Raw genomic sequence first — 21,479 nt, 5'->3', positions numbered from 1 at the left:
AAATTTGAGAAATTCTCGTTTCAAAAATCAGAAGTCAACCGGAATATTGGTATTCTATGGATGAAAAGACCTCTGTTACGATAACATTTCGGAGTATTACTCAGAACAATGAAAGTTCTTGCCTCTTTGGTTATCAAGTTATTATCCACTTCTGTAAGGAGTAATCATTTTGCAAGAGATAAAGTTTCTTCATACTGTTATCAATTTTAACATTTCTATCCTTAAAATTTTGCATCGGCCGGGAATCGAACCCGGGCCTCCCGCGTGGCAGGCGAGAATTCTACCACTGAACCACCGATGCTTCAAGCATCTAATGATGCTTTTCATTTTACATCCTTCTTGTCATCCTCAAGAAATTGTGACCCTCAATGCCAAATACTTAGAATTAGCCTCAGTCTTCCCTTCAAATATCAGACCTCAGCAACTTTTTCATATGGTTGGATTTCCTGAATGTTTTTTAAATTTACTTTTAAAGATTTTTTTTTCGTTTTTGCATGAAAATTACTGTTTTTTAATTGGAGATAATTCAAAACAAAAAATATCGAGCTGAAGCAAACATTCTCGGTCGCTTCATAAAGATAGTGGATAACAATCAAAATATAAATTTGATAACAAATTTGCTTCTGAATTACTCAGTTAAATAATTTTAAACCCAAATATCTTATAAACCAAATGATCTTGTAATAAAATCTAAATTGTCATTGTCTTTATCACAGGTAATATTAATGTCATACTGTTGTTCTAATACAATGTGCAATTTCAAAGAAATTACATCAAAAGTACTCTCCATGAATCTAACAACAATAGATACAAAATCGCCCTCTTATCTAACCAGTCTGTGACGTCATGCGTCATACTCTTTTAGTATTATTAATGTGAACTCTGTGTGACTTGAATTAAAATCCTTGCATCGGCCGGGAATCGAACCCGGGCCTCCCGCGTGGCAGGCGAGAATTCTACCACTGAACCACCGATGCTTCAAGCATCAAGAGATGTTTTTCACTCTATCTCCTCTATATTGTCTCTTTAATATCATTGTCAAGAAACTGTGGCTTTCAACCATCCACTCTTTAGTAGGAGGTTTCGAAATCCATTTGCCATTGGTTGACTTACAGACTTATACCACTGAACCACTGATCCTCAAGAGAACGCTTGATGCTGCTTATTTTCTCTCATTAGTCTCGTGTAATTATCAGTTCAACAACTTAATCATTTGAATCCATAATCTAATTTTGACTATTGTTTTTATGACTAGTCTTCACTCTTCGTATCTAATAGTGGCTTTACAAAGTTTTTCATTCTTTTCTCTGGAATATCAAGTGTTCTTTTTAATCTTTCACCAACACAAAAATATTTAATTTCAAGGCTCAATTTGTAAAAATTTGAGAAATTCTCGTTTCAAAAATCAGAAGTCAACCGGAATATTGGTATTCTTTGGATGAAAAGACCTCTGTTACGATAACATTTCGGAGTATTACCCAGAACAATGAAAGTTCTTGCCTCTTTGGTTATCAAGTTATTATCCACTTCTGTAAGGAGTAATCATTTTTCAAGAGATAAAGTTTCTTCATACTGTTATCAATTTTAACATTTCTATCCTTAAAATTTTGCATCGGCCGGGAATCGAACCCGGGCCTCCCGCGTGGCAGGCGAGAATTCTACCACTGAACCACCGATGCTTCAAGCATGTAGTGATGCTTTTCATTTTACGTCCTTCTTGTCATCCTCAAGAAATTGTGACCCTCAATGCCAAATACTTAGAATTAGCCTCAGTCTTCCCTTCAAATATCAGACCTCAGCAACTTTTTCATATGGTTGGATTTCCTGAATGTTTTTTAAATTTACTTTTAAAGATTTTTTTTTCGTTTTTGCATGAAAATTACTGTTTTTGAATTGGAGATAATTCAAAACAAAAAATATCGAGCTGAAGCAAACATTCTCGGTCGCTTCATAAAGATAGTGGATAACAATTAAAATATAAATTTGATAACAAATTTGCTTCTGAATTACTCAGTTAAATAATTTTAAACCCAAATATCTTATAAACCAAATGATCTTGTAATAAAATCTAAATTGTCATTGTCTTTATCACAGGTAATATTAATGTCATACTGTTGTTCTAATACAATGTGCAATTTCAAAGAAATTACATCAAAAGTACTCTCCATGAATCTAACAACAATAGATACAAAATCGCCCTCTTATCTAACCAGTCTGTGACGTCATGCGTCATACTCTTTTAGTATTATTAATGTGAACTCTGTGTGACTTGAATTAAAATCCTTGCATCGGCCGGGAATCGAACCCGGGCCTCCCGCGTGGCAGGCGAGAATTCTACCACTGAACCACCGATGCTTCAAGCATCAAGAGATGTTTTTCACTCTATTTCCTCTATATTGTCTCTTTAATATCAGTGTCAAGAAACTGTGGCTTTCAACCATCCACTCTTTAGTAGGAGGTTTCGAAATCCATTTGCCATTGGTTGACTTACAGACTTATACCACTGAACCACTGATCCTCAAGAGAACGCTTGATGCTGCTTATTTTCTCTCATTAGTCTCGTGTAATTATCAGTTCAACAACTTAATCATTTGAATCCATAATCTAATTTTGACTATTGTTTTTATGACTAGTCTTCACTCTTCGTATCTAATAGTGGCTTTACAGAGTTTTTCATTCTTTTCTCTGGAATATCAAAGGTTCTTTTTAATCTTTCACCAATACAAATATATTTAATTTCAAGGCTCAATTTGTAAAAATTTGAGAAATTCTCGTTTCAAAAATCAGAAGTCAACCGGAATTTTGATATTCTTTGTATGCAAAGGATTACATCCCTTCCTCTCAACATCACTTTTGAATATTAGCCCAGGCCAATGAAAGTTCTTTCCTTTCTGGTTATTATCCACTTATGTAAGGAATGATATTTTTTCAAGAGATAATGTTTCTTCATATATTATGATACTGTTATCAATGTTGACATTTTTTTCCTTAAAATTATGCATCGGCCGGGAATCGAACCCGGGCCTCCCGCGTGGCAGGCGAGAATTCTACCACTGAATCACCGATGCTTAAAGCAAAATGAGATGCTTTTCACTTTAAGTTCACTACCTTATCTACCTTGTCTCCAAACAAATATTAGCCCAGAGTAATGAAAGTTTCTGCCTCTGGTTATCAAGTTATTACCCACTTGTAGAGGGAATCAGAATTTTTACAGAAATAATGTTTTATTTTTTTTTTATATCATGAAACTGTTATCAATGTTGACATTTCTTTCCTTAAAATTTTGCATCGGCCGGGAATCGAACCCGGGCCTCCCGCGTGGCAGGCGAGAATTCTACCACTGAACCACCGATGCTTAAGAAAATGCTTGATGCTGCTTATTCTATGTCATTCTTCTTGTCTAATCATTGTCAGCTTCGAGAAGATAGTCATTTGCTTCCATATTTTGATTTTGACTATTTTTTTATGACTAGTCTTCTCTCTAATTGTCTATCACATGCCTTGTAAAGTTTATAATTTATTTTTCTCTGGAATGTCAACGGTTCTTGGTAACATTTCCTGAATGCTAGAATATTTTATTATAACGCTCCATATGTACAAAAGCAAAAGATTCTCAAATTCTACAAAACAGGACTGTACCATTGTTGTTATATTTCTGGTAAAAAAATGATTACATATGCAATGCATGATCTTCTCAACATCACTATTCCCTATTGTGGTTATCAAGTTATTATACATATATTAGCCCAGAGTAATGAAAGTTTATAACTCTGGTTATAAGGTTATTATCCACTTATGTATGGAATAAGAATTTTCTGGGGGTTAATGTTTCTTCATATCTTGAGACTGTTTAAAACGATAACATTTCTTTCCTCAAAATTTTGCATCGGCCGGGAATCGAACCCGGGCCTCCCGCGTGGCAGGCGAGAATTCTACCACTGAACCACCGATGCTTAAGAAAACATTGGTTGCTGCTTATTTCTTCTCGATCATCTCAATTAAATATTGTCGGCTTCAAGGGTATCAATCACCTGAATTTTAACATTTGTTTTCATTCTTAGTATCTGAGGTAGGTTCTATGAAGTTTTCAATATTTTCACTGTAATATTCAAGTACCTACTTTATCTATTCCCAATGGTACAATATTTCAATCCTGGTACAAAATTTGTGGAAATGTAAGAAGTTCTGAAATTTCACAAAACAAAAGACAATCGGAATTTTTATTTTGTCGGGTGCAAAGTTGTTATTTTACACTCCTCTCAACATTGCTGTCCCCTGTGACTGAAATCATTTCCATTTTCTCAAAATATTTATTAGCCAAGCGTAATGAAAATTCCTGACTCCCTCCTTAAGAAGTTACGGTCCATTTATTATCATGGATAATAATTGTCAATAGATAAAACTTCATAATACCATCAGAAACAGAAACAGATTCTGTGTCAAAATACTGAATCGGCCGGGAATCGAACCCGGGCCTCCCGCGTGGCAGGCGAGAATTCTACCACTGAACCACCGATGCTCGAGAAAATGCGAGTGTTTTTGGCTCTTTATTGTGTTTTATTAACGCACCAAATGACAAGTCATCTTGCTCCTTATTGTCTTTTATCACCGCAGCAAATGACAAGTCATTTTGTGTGCTGAGAGAATCTCAGTCTCCACCGCCTGCCTCCAAGTTCTCTACATTGCGATTAAAACTCCCGTTTTCTATAACTATTCTTCTTGCATGTCGTTTGATATAGGTTCAATGAATTTACCACCATTGTTAAGAAATCATCCCCTAATTGATATCCTACAAAGTAAGTACATCCTGTTTCTAACATCAATGTCTATTATTATTATTATTATTATTATTATTATTATTATTATTATTATCACTTGCCAAGCTAATACCCTAGCTGGAAAAGCAGGATGCTGTAAGCCCAGGGGCTCCAACAGGGAAAATAGCCCAGTGAGGAAAGGAAACAAGAAATAATAAAGTGTTTTAAGAACAGTAACAAAATTGAAAGAAATATTTCATATATAAACTATAAAAACTTTACCAAAATAAGAGGAAGAGAAATAAGATAGAATAATGTGCCCGAGTGTACCCTCAAGCAAGAGAACCATAACACAACACAGTGGAAGAGTATGGTACAGAGGCTATGGCCCTACCCAAGACTAGAGAACAAAGGTTTGATTTTGGAGTGTCCTTCTCCTAGAAGAGGTGTTACCATAGCTAAAGTGTATTTTCTACCCTTACCAAGAGGAAAGTGGCCACTGAACAATTACAATGACTCCCCTTTTCGTCTCTTCTATACAGTACTTCAATCTTACCTTATTCACTTAGCAGATTTATTAATGACCTGCGATGTCAGGATGCCAGAGAACTCTAAATCAATCAATCAACCGTGACAGGATTAAGAAAGCACGTCTCCTATCCTGGCCAAATGTACTAACTGATTTGAATTGATTATATATCTATTAATGGTGCTGCAGTTACCATGGTCACTGATGATGCATGTCACCGTCTCCTTTATTCTGTGAAGGCTTTTATTTTTGTTGTTGCTCATCTTAAAATATTCATTTTTTTCTTTTTTGTTTCCTCTCCTCACTGAACTATTTTCCCTGTTGGAGCCCCTGGGTTTATAGCATCCTGCTTTTTCCACTAGGGTTGTAGCTTAGCAAGTAATAATAATAATAATATAAAAGAGTATAGAGATGTTGCGTAGCTGTACTTTGCGCCAAAAGTAAACAATCACAAATATTAAAAGCCAAAGGCTTATAATTTATGAAAAAGTAATAAAATATTCAAAGGGACGAAATCCATAAAAATATGTGAACAAGAATAGTTCAAGTTCGAGTGATAGGTCGGGGAATAGAGAAAGTCATCCGTTTATCGATAATATAAGAAAAAAGAAAAACTAAATCTCGCCAGTCATTGGTAAAGGCGTTCCCGCACCATGGTTTGGGATCTGGTAGAATAAAGTTTTGGGTCACTGTTGTCGAAAAAATTCTATTTCATGTAATTATCAGTGCAAAAGAAACAAAGCCATGTCTTCTATGTCGAGGGTCACGCATTAAAAAGACTAATTATATAGCATTTTTTTTTCATATAACATGGTCGTCCTGTTTCTATTTCGTCGTTCACTTTATAATTTTCTAAAACTGTGCATCGGCCGGGAATCGAACCCGGGCCTCCCGCGTGGCAGGCGAGAATTCTACCACTGAACCACCGATGCTTAGAAACATGGGGATGCTGCTCATTTAATCTTCGTTATCTCGCTTAATCGGCTTCGAGCTTCCAAGGTTTTGTGAGTCACAGCTGTTCTTGTCAATCACTGGCGCCTTACTTGGAGATTTCAACTCCCGTTTTCTATGAGTTGTCTAAATCCGTGATATTTGACACCCTTTTTCTTTTTACAAAATATTTTGTTCTCATATTTCATAGCTCTTTTTTCGAATGATAGATACACACAGAGAATTACACAATCCTCCCTTTTATAATAAAGAGAAAATGTCTGGCTATATATTTAAATACATTTCTTTTCGCTCATATTGAGCGGCAGGAGGAGAGAGAGAGAGTAATCATACCTGGTGAGAGAGGGTACCCCGAGAGATATACTCGGAAGCCACAATCTCCCACCAATTGCCGAACCAGCAGGTTACAGTTAGGAAAGGGGGAGGGATGACAAGGGTTGAATGTTTGAGTGTACGTATTCGTGTCAGCATATCTGAATATTTAGCCGTCATTTTTGACGGGTCGCGTATAGTAATGATAGCAATAATTCCCTAAATATCCGCCAACATCGTTGCCTGTAACACGTATTTTTAATCACCATAATAACTTGTCAAGTTTAAATCATGATGCGTGCTATGAAGATTATAATGATACTAATGTTATTCATAATGATACTGAAAAATAAGTATTATTTCTGCAAATCAAAAAACTGTATGACGCAGTGAACTCTATTAATGAGATTAAATTGAATGGCTGGAAATATTGAAAGCTCTACATTCTGTATCTGGATGATGTGAAGGATTTAACATAGAGCCTGACTTCTGTATCTGAAGGATATGACGGATTTAACAGAGTCTGACACTTGAGCTAAGGATATATTCCCAAGGCACCAATTTGAACGGGAAACCATGGATTCAGCAACCACAGATCTAGATTCAGGAGATGAAATTGATGCAAAGAGAATAGCATCATCTGCATATGCATCAAGCTTGTTTTCTAGGAAAAACCACATGTCACAAGCCACCACCCACCTGTTGAGATACTACCGCTAGAGAGTTATGGCGTTCTTTGACTGGCCAGACAGTACTACAGTGGATCATTCTCTCTGGTTACGGTTAACTTTCCCTTTGCCTACGCATACACCGACTAGTCTAGAATATTCTTTACAGATTCTTCTCTGTCCTCCCACACCTGACATCACTGAGACTACCAAATAAGTCTTCTTCGCTCACGGGGTTAACTACTGCACTGTAATTGTGCAGTGGCTACTTTCCTCTTGGTAATGTTGTAAGACACTCTTTAGCTATGGTAAGCAGCTCTTCTAGGAGAAGGACACTCCAAAATCAAACCATTGTTCTCTAGTCTTGGGTAGTGTCATAACCTCTGTACCATGGTCTTCCACTGTCTTGGGTTAGAGTTCTCTTGCTTGAGGGTACACTCGGGCACACTTTTTTTTCTATATAATTTCTCTTCCTCTTGTTTTGTTCAAGTTTTTATAGTTTATATAGGAAAAAAATTATCTTAATGTTGTTACTGTTCTATAAATATTTTATTTTTCCTTGTTTCCTTTCCTCACTGGGCTACTTTCCCTGTTGGGGCCCTGCTTTTCCAATTAGGGCTGTAGCTTAGCAAATAATAATAATAATAATAATAATAATAATAATAATAATAATAATAATAATATAGTATGAAAAGGTATGGGCCAAGAACACCTGAACCCAAAGCAAAGTTATGACAATTAAAAAGCAGCATTAGTAATGTTACTGTTTCAAAAGTCTCAAACAAATGATAAGAGTTTCAACAACAGACTTTAAAAAAATTGAAAAAAAAAATTTAAATAAAAGAAAGTTCTTAAGAAAGTATCTATGTATTACATTCAAGAAAAAATTCTAAATATAATTTCAGACTATTATGACATACAATACTTTAGCCTTCTTCCATTGTCATCGTAAGAGGAAACCAGTAACTTGGTTTTCACACTGAACAACAAAATTGTAACTATGTAATGGAAACAAGAGTAGGAGATTGATTGATTAGGAGTTATCTGGCATCTCAAGAGTGGGAGAATTCCTGACAGACAGACAGAGAGGAAAATAATGGTTGATCTATAAAAGCTTTGTTTTAGGACCGAGGGACCTTTGTCGTGTAAACCAGATGTACAGCCAAGCCAGTGAACACTTGTATATGAGAGAGAAAATACAGGTGTTATAACCACCTGCCTTTTTCATTCGTGATTAATAAACACGAATGTTTGTACACGCTAGATGTAAACCTTGTATAACTTTGTGAATGTCTACTGTAACATTATTGCACCCTTGTTTTTTTATTTCTATAATCAATTATGTATTTGTTTTATTTATTTATTTCCTTATTCATTTATTTGTATGTTTATTAGTATATTAATTAAACTTTCATGCTGAAAATTTAATTACCCAGAAATCGTATCCTGGCACCCAGGATGGCATGTTAAAATTTGACCATATAACGACAAATACAATATTTTGAAATTTTCAAAATATACTTTTTGATTGAGGTAAAACACTAGGAGTGGCATACGATAAAATATAATGGAGGAAAAATAAATGATTTATTATTATTATTATTATTATTATTATTGTCATTATTATTTTTATCATCATTAATTATTATTATTATTACAGTGGTACCTCTACATACGAATTTAATCCGTTCCACAACCGACTTCGGATGTAGAAACGAATTTTCCCATAAGAATACATTGAAATAGGATTAATCCGTGGTTGAGCCCAAAAACCTATGATAACTCCTTAATAAATTACTACACATAATTACACATGACAATATGCACTCTAAATTAGATAATAGACATGTAAAAAAGAATAATGATCAAGAAATAATAAATAAGAAACGGGTTTTTAGCGTCACTTTACCTTAGAAAGTCCAGCGCACGTGTTGTTGGTCTTGCTACGCAGAGAGGAGACGGACGGGCGGCGAGGAGGTAGAGAGGTTGACTACGATAAACGTACACTACCGTAACTTATTCTAACTTACACTAAGTCAACTTTAACCTAACTTAGCTTATTTATTTTTCTTATTTTCATATTTTATATTTTTTTTTTACATTTTCTTTTTTTCTTTTTGATGATTAATTTTAATCACTTTCACTCTCTCCACTTAAAATTGATTGAATTTTTTTCTCTTCACCCTTTGCCGTTTTCTTTGAACCACTTCCATCCTCTTCATCACGAGTTCGCTTTGTAGTTTTTTTTAAAGAAGCTATCAATAGAAAGTTGCTTGGTACGGCTTTTCAGAATGTTTCGAAAATGAGTTAGGCAAACATCATCGAACTGAGCAACTACACGACAAACCTGGAATTTTTTTGGATGATATTTGCCGATGAAGTCGACCACGTCTTGATATTTTCCTAACACCTCTTTTATTTGCGCCGAACCTAGCACATGTTCTACCTCCTTGATCCCTTCCTCGTCATCACTCATGTGCTCAGACATGGAGTTCCTTGAGCTCCTCTGTGGTAAGTTCGTCGTGATGTTCGGCGACGAGTTCCGTGATGTCATCTGCGTCGACCTCCAGACCCATGGACTTCCCAAGGGAGACGATTTCCTCTACGTCTTCCGCTGCACCCACCACGGGATCAGGATCGGGGTCAAAACCCTCGAAATCTCGGGGAGAAACTGCATCAGGCCACAGCTTCTTCCAGGCAGAATTCAGTGTCCGTTGAGTTACTCCCACCCAAGCCTGATCTATGATCTTCAAGCAGTGCACGATGTTAAAGTGGCTTTTCTAAAATTCACGCAAAGTTAAGTTTGTGCTTTGCGTGACATTAAAGCACTGCTTGAATAGGTGCTTGGTGTAGAGCTTCTTGAAATTCGAGATGACTTGCTGGTCCATGGGCTGGAGGATAGAGGTGGTATTCGGTGGAAGATACAGCACCTTTATGAACTTGAATTCATCGAAGATATCATCTTCCAAGTCCGGGGGGGGGGGGGGGGGGGGTGAGCGGGTGCATTGTCAAGGCATAGCAGGCACTTTAAAGGCAATTTCTGCTCATGAAGATACTTCTTCACAGAAGGACCGAAAACTTGGTTAACCCATTGGACAAAGAACTGCCTAGTGACCCAGGCCTTCGAGTTGGATCGCCAAAAAACATGAAGCTGGTCCTTATCCACATTCTGTGCCTTAAAGGCCCTAGGGTTCTCCAAATGGTAAACAGGTAAGGGCTTGACTTTAAAGTACCCGCTAGCATTGGCACATAGGGCAAGAGTCAACCGATCCTTCATTGGCTTATGCCCAGGCAATTTCTTCTCTTCGGCGGTGATGTAGGTTCGACTGGGCATCTTCTTCCAAAATAGCCCGGTTTCATCACAATTAAACACCTGCTGCTCTACGTAGCCTTCTTCTTGCACGATCCTTTCAAAGCTCTTCACAAAGTCAGCTGCAGCCTTTGTGTCCGCACTAGCAGCCTCTCCGTGGCGAACAACTGAATGAATCCCGGACCGTTTCTTAAATTTCTCGAACCAGCCACATGATGCCTTGAAATCATCTGAGGAAGGTTCGGTTGAACTCCCCCCAGCATCACCCCCAGAGCTCTCCTCCTTCAAGTCCGTGAAGATGGCGTGCGCCTTCTCGCAGATGATAGTTTCGGTGATGGTGTCGCCAACAATCTCTGTCCTTGATCCAGATTAGCAGAAGTCGTTCCATCTCTTCTATGATAGGGCTACGACGTTTTGAAATGATGGTGATCCCCTTAGAAGGTTTCACTGCTTTAATGGCTTCTTTCTGTTTCAAGATTGTTGAGATCGTCGACATATTTCGGCCACATTCTTTTGCAAGTTCACTCATGCTTTTCAATAATTTCTTGCTTTACTTCTAAAGAAAGCATTTCCTTCTTCCTTTTCTCACCACTACCACTACCACTTGCAAAACTAAGCCTTTTAGGACCCATGCTTTACGTAAAATACCGTAAAAGGATGAACGTAAAAAATCACGATTAAAAACAGTTAATAGCAGAACGCACAGGGCACAACCACACGAAGCCGACGAGAACAGAGGAATGACCCAAGCCACGCTAATTGAGGGTCCCTCCGAGGTCGAAGTGCTGCCTTCTATCGGCGGAAATAAAAAATACATCCGGCGCTATGAGTACCACCTACGCGTACGGGTATTGTTTACTTCGGGTGTCGAAAAAAAATTTGGGTGTAGATTAGGAACATGTTCGAATTGTACTTCGCGTGTCGAAAAATTCGGATACAACCGGTACGACGAAAATTGCTTACTTCGTGTGTCGAAATAAAATTCGGGTGTAGAGTCGAAAAATTGCTCGAATTTTACTTCGGATGTTGGAAAATTTGGATGTAGATACGTTCGTATGTAGAGGTTCCACTGTATTATTATTATTATTATTATTATTATTATTATTATTATTATTATTATTATTAGCTAAGCTACGAACCTAGTTGGAAAAGGAGGATGCTATAAGCGCATGGACTCCAACAAGGAAAAATATCACAGTGAGGAAATGAAATAAATAAACTACAATAAAATAATTTTTTTTAGGAACAGTAACAACATTAAGATTAAAACTAAAATCAATTATGAAAGTTTTATCAACTTCTGCATGCCAATGCCTCACTGCAAAACTCACAAGAAATAAATTACCATTATTATTATTACTTGCTAAGCTACAACCCTAGCTGGAAAAGCAGGATGCTATAATCCCAGGGGCTCCAGCAGGGAAAATAGCATAGTGAGGAAAGGAAACAAGGAAAAGGAAATATTCTAGGAACTGTAACAACATTAAAATAAATATATCCAATATAAACTAAAAACTTTAACAAAACAAGAAGAAGTGAAATCAGACAGAAGTGTGTGCTCGGGTGTACCCTAGGAATGCTACAAATATTAAAGTTTTCCAAGAATAATTTTGATGCTTTAGATTCAGGCAGGATAAATACCAGCACCGGCTCTTGTCAATGGGCAGTTTGTAAGATGTATGATCTTGTGCGAGATATTCAAGGCCTACCTTGGATCCCACGTGGCAAGACCAGCTCCCTTTAGCCCTTAAAATTCATAATTTATTCTTATATAGGTTTGAGCGACCTTCTACAAGTAAGTCCTTCAGTTGCTATTTCAGGAAAAGATAAATTACAGAGAAGACCGTTAAAGGTGTGCGTCTAGGTACAGGTTGTTTTTGGGAATCTGACCCATTGGAGGAAATTTCTATTTGGAACTTTGAAATATAGTTGGTTTTCTGATTAGTTTCTGATATTTGTAAAAAGATTTGGAAATTCGCAGGCTTGAAGCTCAGTGTTGCAAAAAGAAAAGCTGAAATAATTCAGCTTTCCTTTATATAACATTGAGGTTAGAGCCTGTGAAACTCCAAATCTTTTTAGAAATATCATTAGATAATTAGAAAATAAACTAAATTTCAAAATTACAAATAGAATTTTCCTCCTAATGCACAACACCATTAACAAGAGTATTGAATCCTTTATGCAGTTATAATGTTCGGAAGCATTATAAACTGCATAAGGTCCTTACTTTATTGAGAGAATAATGTCATAGATTATTATGAGAAATAGAATTACATAACTCATTGGATTACAATTTGGCTTAACAAGTTAGGCGATATTATTGACGCCTGAGACACTGATCATTACCATGAATAAGCAGATAAATTTAGTACACTGAGGGTGCATAAAAAGTAGAATTTTACGAGGATCCAAGATAAAGGTTTATATTTTGCTTTGGCAGGTGGTCCATTTCATGAATTAAAAAAAAAATCTAAATAATAAGATAGTAATTAAGTGCTCTGGAATAAAAAGAATTTTTTTTTTTAAGTTGAACCATCAAAGTGAGTTATGATATGGGTTCTTCCGATGCTTTAATTGATGTGAATAGAACTGCCATAAATATCTCAAAGAAAGCCAGCAAACATTCATGGATAAAATATACCCAAGGATGTTAAGTCATGTCTTATCCTCACAGTATAAAGAATATCATATTGATTTACTTAAGGACATTATCAGTAAAAAAAAATATATGAATGATTCAAGATTATGTCAATTTCACTATTCATGATTTAGTCTTACAAAGCACGCCAAATAATTGTAGGAGCAGTATTCTCATAAAATGTAAGGTTTAGTGGAGTCTTAAACCAGTGAAAGGACATAATTATTCATACAGAATGATAGCACCACTCAAACTGAAGAATATCACTACACCAGACTGACGTCATGTGATCACACCCCTGGATTATATCATGTTAATCTTACGTGGCTGATGACAATGTGAAGGGAGGTTGGATCTGTGAATTGGGTTGAGCTCAGAGAGATGGCACAGGAAAGAGACATATACCGTCAATTCCTAATGGCCCTATGTACACCGTGGGTGCCAGGGTAATTTAATAATTGCTGGCAAACTGAATATTAAAACCTCAAATTGTCTCCTGTCAAGTGAAAAAAATTGATTGGAGAACAGACCTCTTTTTGATATACTATTGTCGTCAGTATCTACATCAGCGTTTGGTGTAATTGAATTGCTTTCACGATACTCAAAATTTTGCATCGGCCGGGAATCGAACCCGGGCCTCCCGCGTGGCAGGCGAGAATTCTACCACTGAACCACCGATGCTTCGAAATTACTGAAGTTTTTCACTTTTCATATTCTTATAACGAAGCCAAAAACGATGACGCATTTTCAGAACGAAGAGAATCAGGCTAAAGCCGCCTGTTGCAAAATTCTCGTTTTCTATGACTTATTTCTCGTGTGTTCTTTATATTGCAGACATTGTAAATATTACTTTTGGCCTTTATTATTCAAATTTTGCTAAATAGACAATATCGCCCAGTGGAAATTATATGGATAACAAAAGTGGTCCTTCAATGCAAGTCTTATATATATATATATATATATATATATATATATATATATATATATATATATATATATATATGTATATATATATATATATATATATATATATATATATATATATATATATATATATATATATATATATGAGAATATATCATATTCATAGTATTCAATGCTTATAGTGATATGATCATAGTTTTTATTAAGACTTTCAACGAATCTGTGAATAAAATTTACACTGGTAATATTTTTTTTCTAAGCTATAGGGGATTTTGTCCATGGGGCAGAGGGCAGAACAAGGGCTGTGACCAGCGGTGCCACATTAAGTATTTTCGTTTCCGTTGTATTGTAGCCTATATGAAGGCACCATAAGTTGGACGACGCAAATATTAGTTTCTGGTCAATTTTTGTCGATTATTAAATGCTTTCATAATTTTCTAACTTAGCAACATTTAAACAAGTTGTTTTATTTTTTCTTAAACGTGGCATATAAATTTTACAGCAGTGTCAGTTCCTATATCAGTTGTTAAACTGACCTCCGGGTTATTAACACCCATACTGGGAAAGGATGTCGCTTAATTGTCCTTAATAGGTAGGAAGTTGGCTAGGGTACCAGCCAACTCTCGAGATACTACCGCTAGAGAGTTAAGGAGTCCTTTGTCTGGCCAGACAGTACTACATTGGATCCTTCTCTCTGGTTACGGTTCACTTTCCTTTTGTCTACACATACACCGAATAGTCTGGCCTATTCTTTACATATTCTCCTCTGTCCTCATACATCTGACAACACTGAGATTACCAAACAATTCCTCTTCACCCAAGGGGTTAACTACTGTACTGTAATTATTCAGTGGCTACTTTCCTCTTGGTAAGGGTAGAAGAGACTCTTTAGCTATGGTGAATAGCTCTTCTAGGAGAAGGACACTCCAAAATCAAACCATTATCCGCTAGTATTGGGTAGTGCCATAGCCTCTTTACCATGGTCTTCCACTGTCTTGGGTTAGAGTTCTGTTGTTTGAGGGTACACTCGGGCACACTATTCTATCTCACTTTTCTTCCTCTTGTTTTGTTAAAGTTTTTATGGTTTATATAGGAAACTTTTCTTTTAATGTTGTTATTGTTCCTATAATATTCTATTTTTCCTTGTTTCCTTCCCTCACTGGGCTATTTTCCCTGTTGGGGCGCCTGGGCTTATAGCAACCTGCTTTTCCAACTAAGGTTGTAGCTTAGCAAATAATAATAATAATAATAATAATAATAATAATAATAATGGTGCCAAGACGTTCTTGTTCCGAACTGTGAACTTGTCTTTCAGGGTGAAAACAATGACGATTATCAAAAACAAAATTAATGAATCGCACCGTATATAAAGCGCAGCTCATTAAAAGTTTAAAGGACGATCATTAATGGCAAAAGCAAGAGACAGTATCATTGCCCTAACAACCAGGAAAATTCCCTAGGGACTGATCATATGTGCTGTCATAGCCTCTGTACCATGGTTTTCCACGATATTGGGTTAGAGTTCTCTTGCTTATAGTTAAACTCTTGCACGCTACCCTATTTGTTTTCCTTATTTCCTTTCCTCACTGGGTTATTTTCCCTATTGACCATATAATATCCTCCTTATCTAACTATGGTTATAGCTTACCTAGTAATACTGATAATAATGATGATGATAATAATAATAAAAACAATACCTTTACAGATGCTGTCAAATGGTCACGGTCCCTTGCCTCTGCCATTCATGGAGGGCCTTTAAACTTTTAAACTATATTTTGGCAATAGAAAATCCTTACCACAAATAGACTCTCCTTTATTTAAAATCGAACCCGAGCCTCCCGCGTGGCAGGCGAGAATTCTACCACTGAACCACCGATGCTTGGTAAATGTTCTAGATTTTCTTATATTTTCTCAAGTTTTAGCTTTGTTAGAGGGAAAATATATAATCATACCTATGGGAAATGAGGTTTTATAACACCAGTCGCTTGATACAAGACTCACACATTAATGACATACTGCTTCCTGTGGCTGGTCTGAACGCCTCTCACTTAAAAAAAAATACTTGACAAAATTTATCATATTCCTTTTTCTTTTTACAATACCACCTTTACATCTATTTATTCGTGCAGTAAATTAAAAAAAAAACTGAATTCAATGAGTCATAATCCTCCAAAGCAACTAAAACTATCTTTTCGTTATAAATCCTTCGTTTTTACATATTTAAGAAATAAGTTGCATCTGTCTAAATCATTTGAGGACGAATTTGTGATGAATAAATCCTAATACAATGTTAGGCATTGAATTTCTTAAGCAGATAACGTTTTCTCTCTCTGAAAAACTTGCCATACCTGGATTTTGTATTCTCACTACATTCCATAATTATCACATAAATTATTGTTGGAGTTTCCATAGAAATAATAATAATAATAATAATAATAATAATAATAATAATAATAATAATAATTTCTTTAATAATTTCGCTATGGCAACGTTATGAACAAAGCTTTATCATTATTAAACTATCGAACGTCATCATAAATATATTCACACAAATTTCAGAGTATCAAATGAGACAAAACTACATTCTATTGACATAATGAAGAGTATTTTGTTGAATTATATCTGTGTATTACTAAAGGCTGACATCCTTTCAATATTTCTCATGTAACCTATGCATAGCAGGGGATGAATCAGCAGCTAGATCATACCACATAAGCTTGATTGGGCGTACAATATGCTTGTGACATATTTGTTTTATGATATTTGTGTCCCAATAACCATGATCATATATACCTTAATCAGTGCCACTCGTCAGGCTTAACTTGTTCAGTTGGGGCAAAAGGGAAGTTCAAGGATCGTCATCAGGATCCTCACTTTTCCAGGGAGCAATTACCAGTTTAGTTAATTTACTTTGATGTATGTAATTCTTATCACAAATGGTTTCTCATCTAATGTGTGCATTGGCTGGGAATTGAATCCTGAAATTCCATAAAAACGAAATATTTCTCTAATAGTAAGAATGTCTGACATATACACTGAACATAAACACATAAATCAGTGTACGAGCTCCCTCTGCACGTGAGTTAGGACAGAGGAGGACCTGGTGATGGCTGCTGATATCTCAATAGGTGAACATGTTACTTCCTCTCCCAAACACCCTATCTCTTCCTTACAGGAATGGATAGATCGTGTTTACTAGAGAATTTGTTGAGTAATCAGCGTGGACAGACTTTTGCAAGTTGCAATTGACTTCAGGTTGCCTGTGACTGATTTGTTAGTTTACACTAGTGTAACAACAAATATGATTGTAGATACCGTAATCGCAGGCAGTTGTTGTCATTAAGTTGTCATTAAGTTGTTCGAATTATGGCAGAGATCATGGAAGGTTGTTAAGAACCAGACGGTGTCTAGATTTAATGATTCCCTTATAGATGCTGGCAATTGAAAATCATTTCCTAATATGGTCTCTTCATTATTTAAACTGTGCATCGGCCGGGAATCGAACCCGGGCCTCCCGCGTGGCAGGCGAGAATTCTACCACTGAACCACCGATGCTTAGATAATCAACAAGATTTTCTAATATTTCATACTTCAATATCTATGTTAAAGGAAAATTTATTTTCAAAACAACAAGAAATCATAGTGTGTGATTACCGGTCAAGTCTATTTAGTCTTAAGTATATGATTCTCATCATCAAATTGGCTCTCCATCATCTAAAGGCCGATTCACACGACCCGTTTTCTTTCCGACAGGCTGGGTGGTGGCTAACCGCCGTCGAACTGTTGTGCATTCACACGAGGCGTTCCGTATCTGTTTACTTAGACTCTGTCACGTTAGGACCCAGTAAATTACGATAATTTTGACACTATAAGACGTTGGTTGATAACTGTGTTGATGAAATAAGTTATGTAACTTCATGATGCTTTATGCACCAAGCCAAGAATATTAAAATTGTGATAAACTCACCTGTTTTATTTAATGCCTCTCCAGTCATTTTCCATATCTTTTATTTATGTAAATTATTTCTATACATCTTGTTTGCCATGGCAAACATCTCCTCATACCCTTGAAAAAGTTCAATTAACCTCTAATACATGGTGTCAACAACAAACTAACTAATTTCTATGACTCTATACTATGAGGAAAAGTCGGGGTTGTAGGCCACGAAACGAACGGGTACGATACAGGTCCTCGTTCACACAAAAAATCATCCACCCGTTGGTTGGGACGGGTGGCTAACGTCCGCCAAACCGGACGAAGTTTCTTGGAAAGAAAGCCGGGCCGACTCGGACGGCTGACGTCCGAGGCCCACCATTGTATTTGAATACACGCAAGAAAGCTAGACGTCGGTTAACCGACGGCCAGCCTGTCGGAAAGAAAACGGGTCGTGTGAATCGGTCTTAAAACTGTGCATCGGCCGGGAATCAGACCCGGGCCTCCCGCATGGTAGGCAAGAATTCTACACTGAACTATCGATGCTTAGAAAATCTATCTATCTCTTTCTCTCGCTATATCAGCAGACTGCTATTGAATAAACTAAAGGATAGCATAAACGATAATATACATTTTTGTATAGTAATTCATGAAATGTCTGTCACCACATTCCATGTGCCCTTTTGTCAATGTATTTAAAAAATCAAGATCTCCCTTCGCATAAGTTTTGACCTTAGAATCCGGAAATTTCCCTCCGAGTAAAAGTTTCCCTTACATCTAAAATGCCATTCCTAAACACTGAACATATGCACATATAATCAGTCCTCGAGCTCCCTCTGCACCCAAATTAGAACTGAAGAGAACCAGCTGATGTTTCCTGATAAATCAGCAGGTGAACAAGTAACTTCCTATCCCGTTTGTTCGTTCACATCAGATTGACCTTAGCCTTAAAATAAGTGGGCCACAGGCTCTTGCGATGGCAGCCCGTAAATAATTCCTATCCCATACTTCCTATAGCCTACCTAGCTTACAAGGATGATTAGATAGTGACCACTAAAGAAAGCTGTTGAGTCATCAGAGTGGGTAAACTTTTTCAAGTTAGAATCGACCTCAGGTTGACTGAGAATAATTTGTTAGTTGACAATGGTGTCATAATTGACATGGTTGTAGATACTGTAATGGTTGTAGATGCCATAATCACTGGCAGCTATTATTGTCAAATTGTTCGAATGATGACACAGATGAAAGATCCTGGAATGTCATCAAGACCCGGATGGTTTATCAAGTTAACGATTCCTTTATACATGCTGGTAATTGTAAACCCTTTACATAAATGCTTAGGACATTATTTAAAACTGTGCATCGGCCGGGAATCGAACCCGGGCCTCCCGCGTGGCAGGCGAGAATTCTACCACTGAACCACCGATGCTTAGATCATCATTGAATTTTTTTTCTACTTTATAATTCAATATCTACGTTAAAGGAAAATCTATTTTCCCTGCTACAAGAAATCATAGTGAGCGATTACCAGGCAAGTCCATTCACTGTCAAGAAAGTTATTCTTATCACAAATCGTCTCTCCCTCATCTAAAACTGTGCATCGGCCGGGAATCGAACCCGGGCCTCCCGCGTGGCAGGCGAGAATTCTACCACTGAACCAGCGATGCTTAGAATATAAGTAAGAAATCATAGTGAGCGATTACCAGGCAAGTCCATTCACTGTCAAGAAAGTTATTCTTATCACAAATCGTCTCTCCCTCATCTAAAACTGTGCATCGGCCGGGAATCGAACCCGGGCCTCCCGCGTGGCAGGCGAGAATTCTACCACTGAACCAGCGATGCTTAGAATATAAGTAAGACTTTATTATATTTCATACTTCAATACTGTATCTATGTTAAAGAAAAATTTACTTTCACTTTTAAAAGAAATCATAGTGACCGATTACCGGTGAAGTCAATTTAGTCTTAATAATACGATGCTTATCACAAATAGTCTCTCCATTAACTAAAACTGTGTATTGGCCGAGAATCGAACCAGGGCCTCCTGCGTGGCAGGCAACAATTCTACCACTGAACCACCGATGCTTAGAAAATCATCCAGTCTCTTTCTCTCGCTATCTCTGCAGACTTCTATTGAATAAATTAAAGGATAGCATAAATGATAATATACATCTCTCTATAGTACTTTACGAAAAGTCTGTCACCACATTTCATATGCCCTTTTGTCAATATATTTAAAAAAATTCAAGATCTCCCTCCGCATAAGTTTTGACCTTAGAATCCGGAAATTTCCCACCAAGTAAAAATTGCCGTTATATCTAAAATGCCACTACTAAGCACTGAACATATGCACATACGATCAGTCCTCGAGCTCCCTCTGCACCCAAATTAGAACTGAAGAGAACCAGCTGATGGCTGCTGATAACTCAGCAGGTGAACAAGTAACTTCCTATCCCGTTTGTTCGTTCATATCAGATTGACCTTAGCCTTAAAATAAGTGGGCCACAGGCTCTTGCGATGGCAGCCCGTATATAATTCCTATCCCATACTTCCTATAGCCTATCTAGCTTACAAGGATGATTAGATAGTGACCACTAGAGAAAGCTGTTGAGTCATCAGAGTGGGTAAACTTTTGTAAGTTAGAATCGACCTCAGGTTGACTGTGAATAATTTGTTAGTTGACACTGGTGTCATAATTGACATGGTTGTAGATGCCATAATTACTGGCAGCTATTATTATCAAATTGCTCGAAAGATGACACAGATGAAAGATCCTGGAATGTCATCAAGACCCGGATGATTTATCAAGTTCACGATTCCTTTATATATGCTGGTAATTATAAACCCTTTACATAAATGCTCAGGACATCATTTAAAACTGTGCATCGGCCGGGAATCGAACCCGGGCCTCCCGCGTGGCAGGCGAGAATTCTACCACTGAACCACCGATGCTTAGATCATCACTGAATTTTTTTCTACTTTATAATTCAATATCTATGTTAAAGGAAAATTTATTTTCTCTGCTATAAGAAATCATAGTGAGCAATTACCAGTCAAGTCCATTCACTCTCAAGAAAGGGAATCTTATCACAAATCGTCTCTCACTCATCTAAAACTATGCATCGGCCGGGAATCGAACCCGGGCCTCCCGCGTGGCAGGCGAGAATTCTACCACTGAACCACCGATGCTTAGAAAATGAGCAAGACATTCTTATATTTCATACTTTAATATCTATGTTAAAGAAAAATCTACTTTCACTTCTACAAGAAATCATAGTGACCGATTACCGGTCAAGTCTATTTAATCTTAATAGTACGATTCTTATCACAAATAGTCTCGCCATCATATAAAACTGTGCATCGGCCGGGAATCGAACCCGGGCCTCCCGCGTGGCAGGCGAGAATTCTACCACTGAACCACCGATGCTTAGAAAATCATTCAATATCTTTCTCTCG

At 36.9% G+C, this 21,479-nt stretch overlaps 13 non-coding genes and 1 pseudogene across 13 annotated transcripts; all 14 read right to left on the bottom strand.

Annotated features, from left to right (window-relative positions):
• Window positions 1-21,479, bottom strand: part of LOC137641625 (uncharacterized) — a 111,468-nt pseudogene that overhangs the window by 74,195 nt on the left and 15,794 nt on the right.
• On the bottom strand, window positions 231-301 carry TRNAG-GCC (transfer RNA glycine (anticodon GCC)). Its single transcript has one exon. It is a non-coding gene; the product is annotated as a tRNA-Gly (tRNA).
• On the bottom strand, window positions 907-977 carry TRNAG-GCC (transfer RNA glycine (anticodon GCC)). The gene has a single exon. It is a non-coding gene; the product is annotated as a tRNA-Gly (tRNA).
• TRNAG-GCC (transfer RNA glycine (anticodon GCC)) lies at window positions 1,609-1,679 on the bottom strand. The gene has a single exon. It is a non-coding gene; the product is annotated as a tRNA-Gly (tRNA).
• TRNAG-GCC (transfer RNA glycine (anticodon GCC)) lies at window positions 2,285-2,355 on the bottom strand. Its single transcript has one exon. It is a non-coding gene; the product is annotated as a tRNA-Gly (tRNA).
• Window positions 3,285-3,355, bottom strand: TRNAG-GCC (transfer RNA glycine (anticodon GCC)). The gene has a single exon. It is a non-coding gene; the product is annotated as a tRNA-Gly (tRNA).
• On the bottom strand, window positions 3,883-3,953 carry TRNAG-GCC (transfer RNA glycine (anticodon GCC)). Its single transcript has one exon. It is a non-coding gene; the product is annotated as a tRNA-Gly (tRNA).
• Window positions 6,148-6,218, bottom strand: TRNAG-GCC (transfer RNA glycine (anticodon GCC)). Its single transcript has one exon. It is a non-coding gene; the product is annotated as a tRNA-Gly (tRNA).
• TRNAG-GCC (transfer RNA glycine (anticodon GCC)) lies at window positions 13,776-13,846 on the bottom strand. The gene has a single exon. It is a non-coding gene; the product is annotated as a tRNA-Gly (tRNA).
• On the bottom strand, window positions 17,574-17,644 carry TRNAG-GCC (transfer RNA glycine (anticodon GCC)). The gene has a single exon. It is a non-coding gene; the product is annotated as a tRNA-Gly (tRNA).
• TRNAG-GCC (transfer RNA glycine (anticodon GCC)) lies at window positions 19,382-19,452 on the bottom strand. The gene has a single exon. It is a non-coding gene; the product is annotated as a tRNA-Gly (tRNA).
• On the bottom strand, window positions 20,905-20,975 carry TRNAG-GCC (transfer RNA glycine (anticodon GCC)). The gene has a single exon. It is a non-coding gene; the product is annotated as a tRNA-Gly (tRNA).
• On the bottom strand, window positions 21,142-21,212 carry TRNAG-GCC (transfer RNA glycine (anticodon GCC)). Its single transcript has one exon. It is a non-coding gene; the product is annotated as a tRNA-Gly (tRNA).
• TRNAG-GCC (transfer RNA glycine (anticodon GCC)) lies at window positions 21,380-21,450 on the bottom strand. The gene has a single exon. It is a non-coding gene; the product is annotated as a tRNA-Gly (tRNA).

The sequence above is a fragment of the Palaemon carinicauda genome, chromosome 5 (genome assembly GCF_036898095.1).
Source record: "Palaemon carinicauda isolate YSFRI2023 chromosome 5, ASM3689809v2, whole genome shotgun sequence".
Taxonomy (NCBI): domain Eukaryota; kingdom Metazoa; phylum Arthropoda; class Malacostraca; order Decapoda; family Palaemonidae; genus Palaemon; species Palaemon carinicauda.
This window is presented reverse-complemented; position numbering and strand designations above follow the sequence as displayed.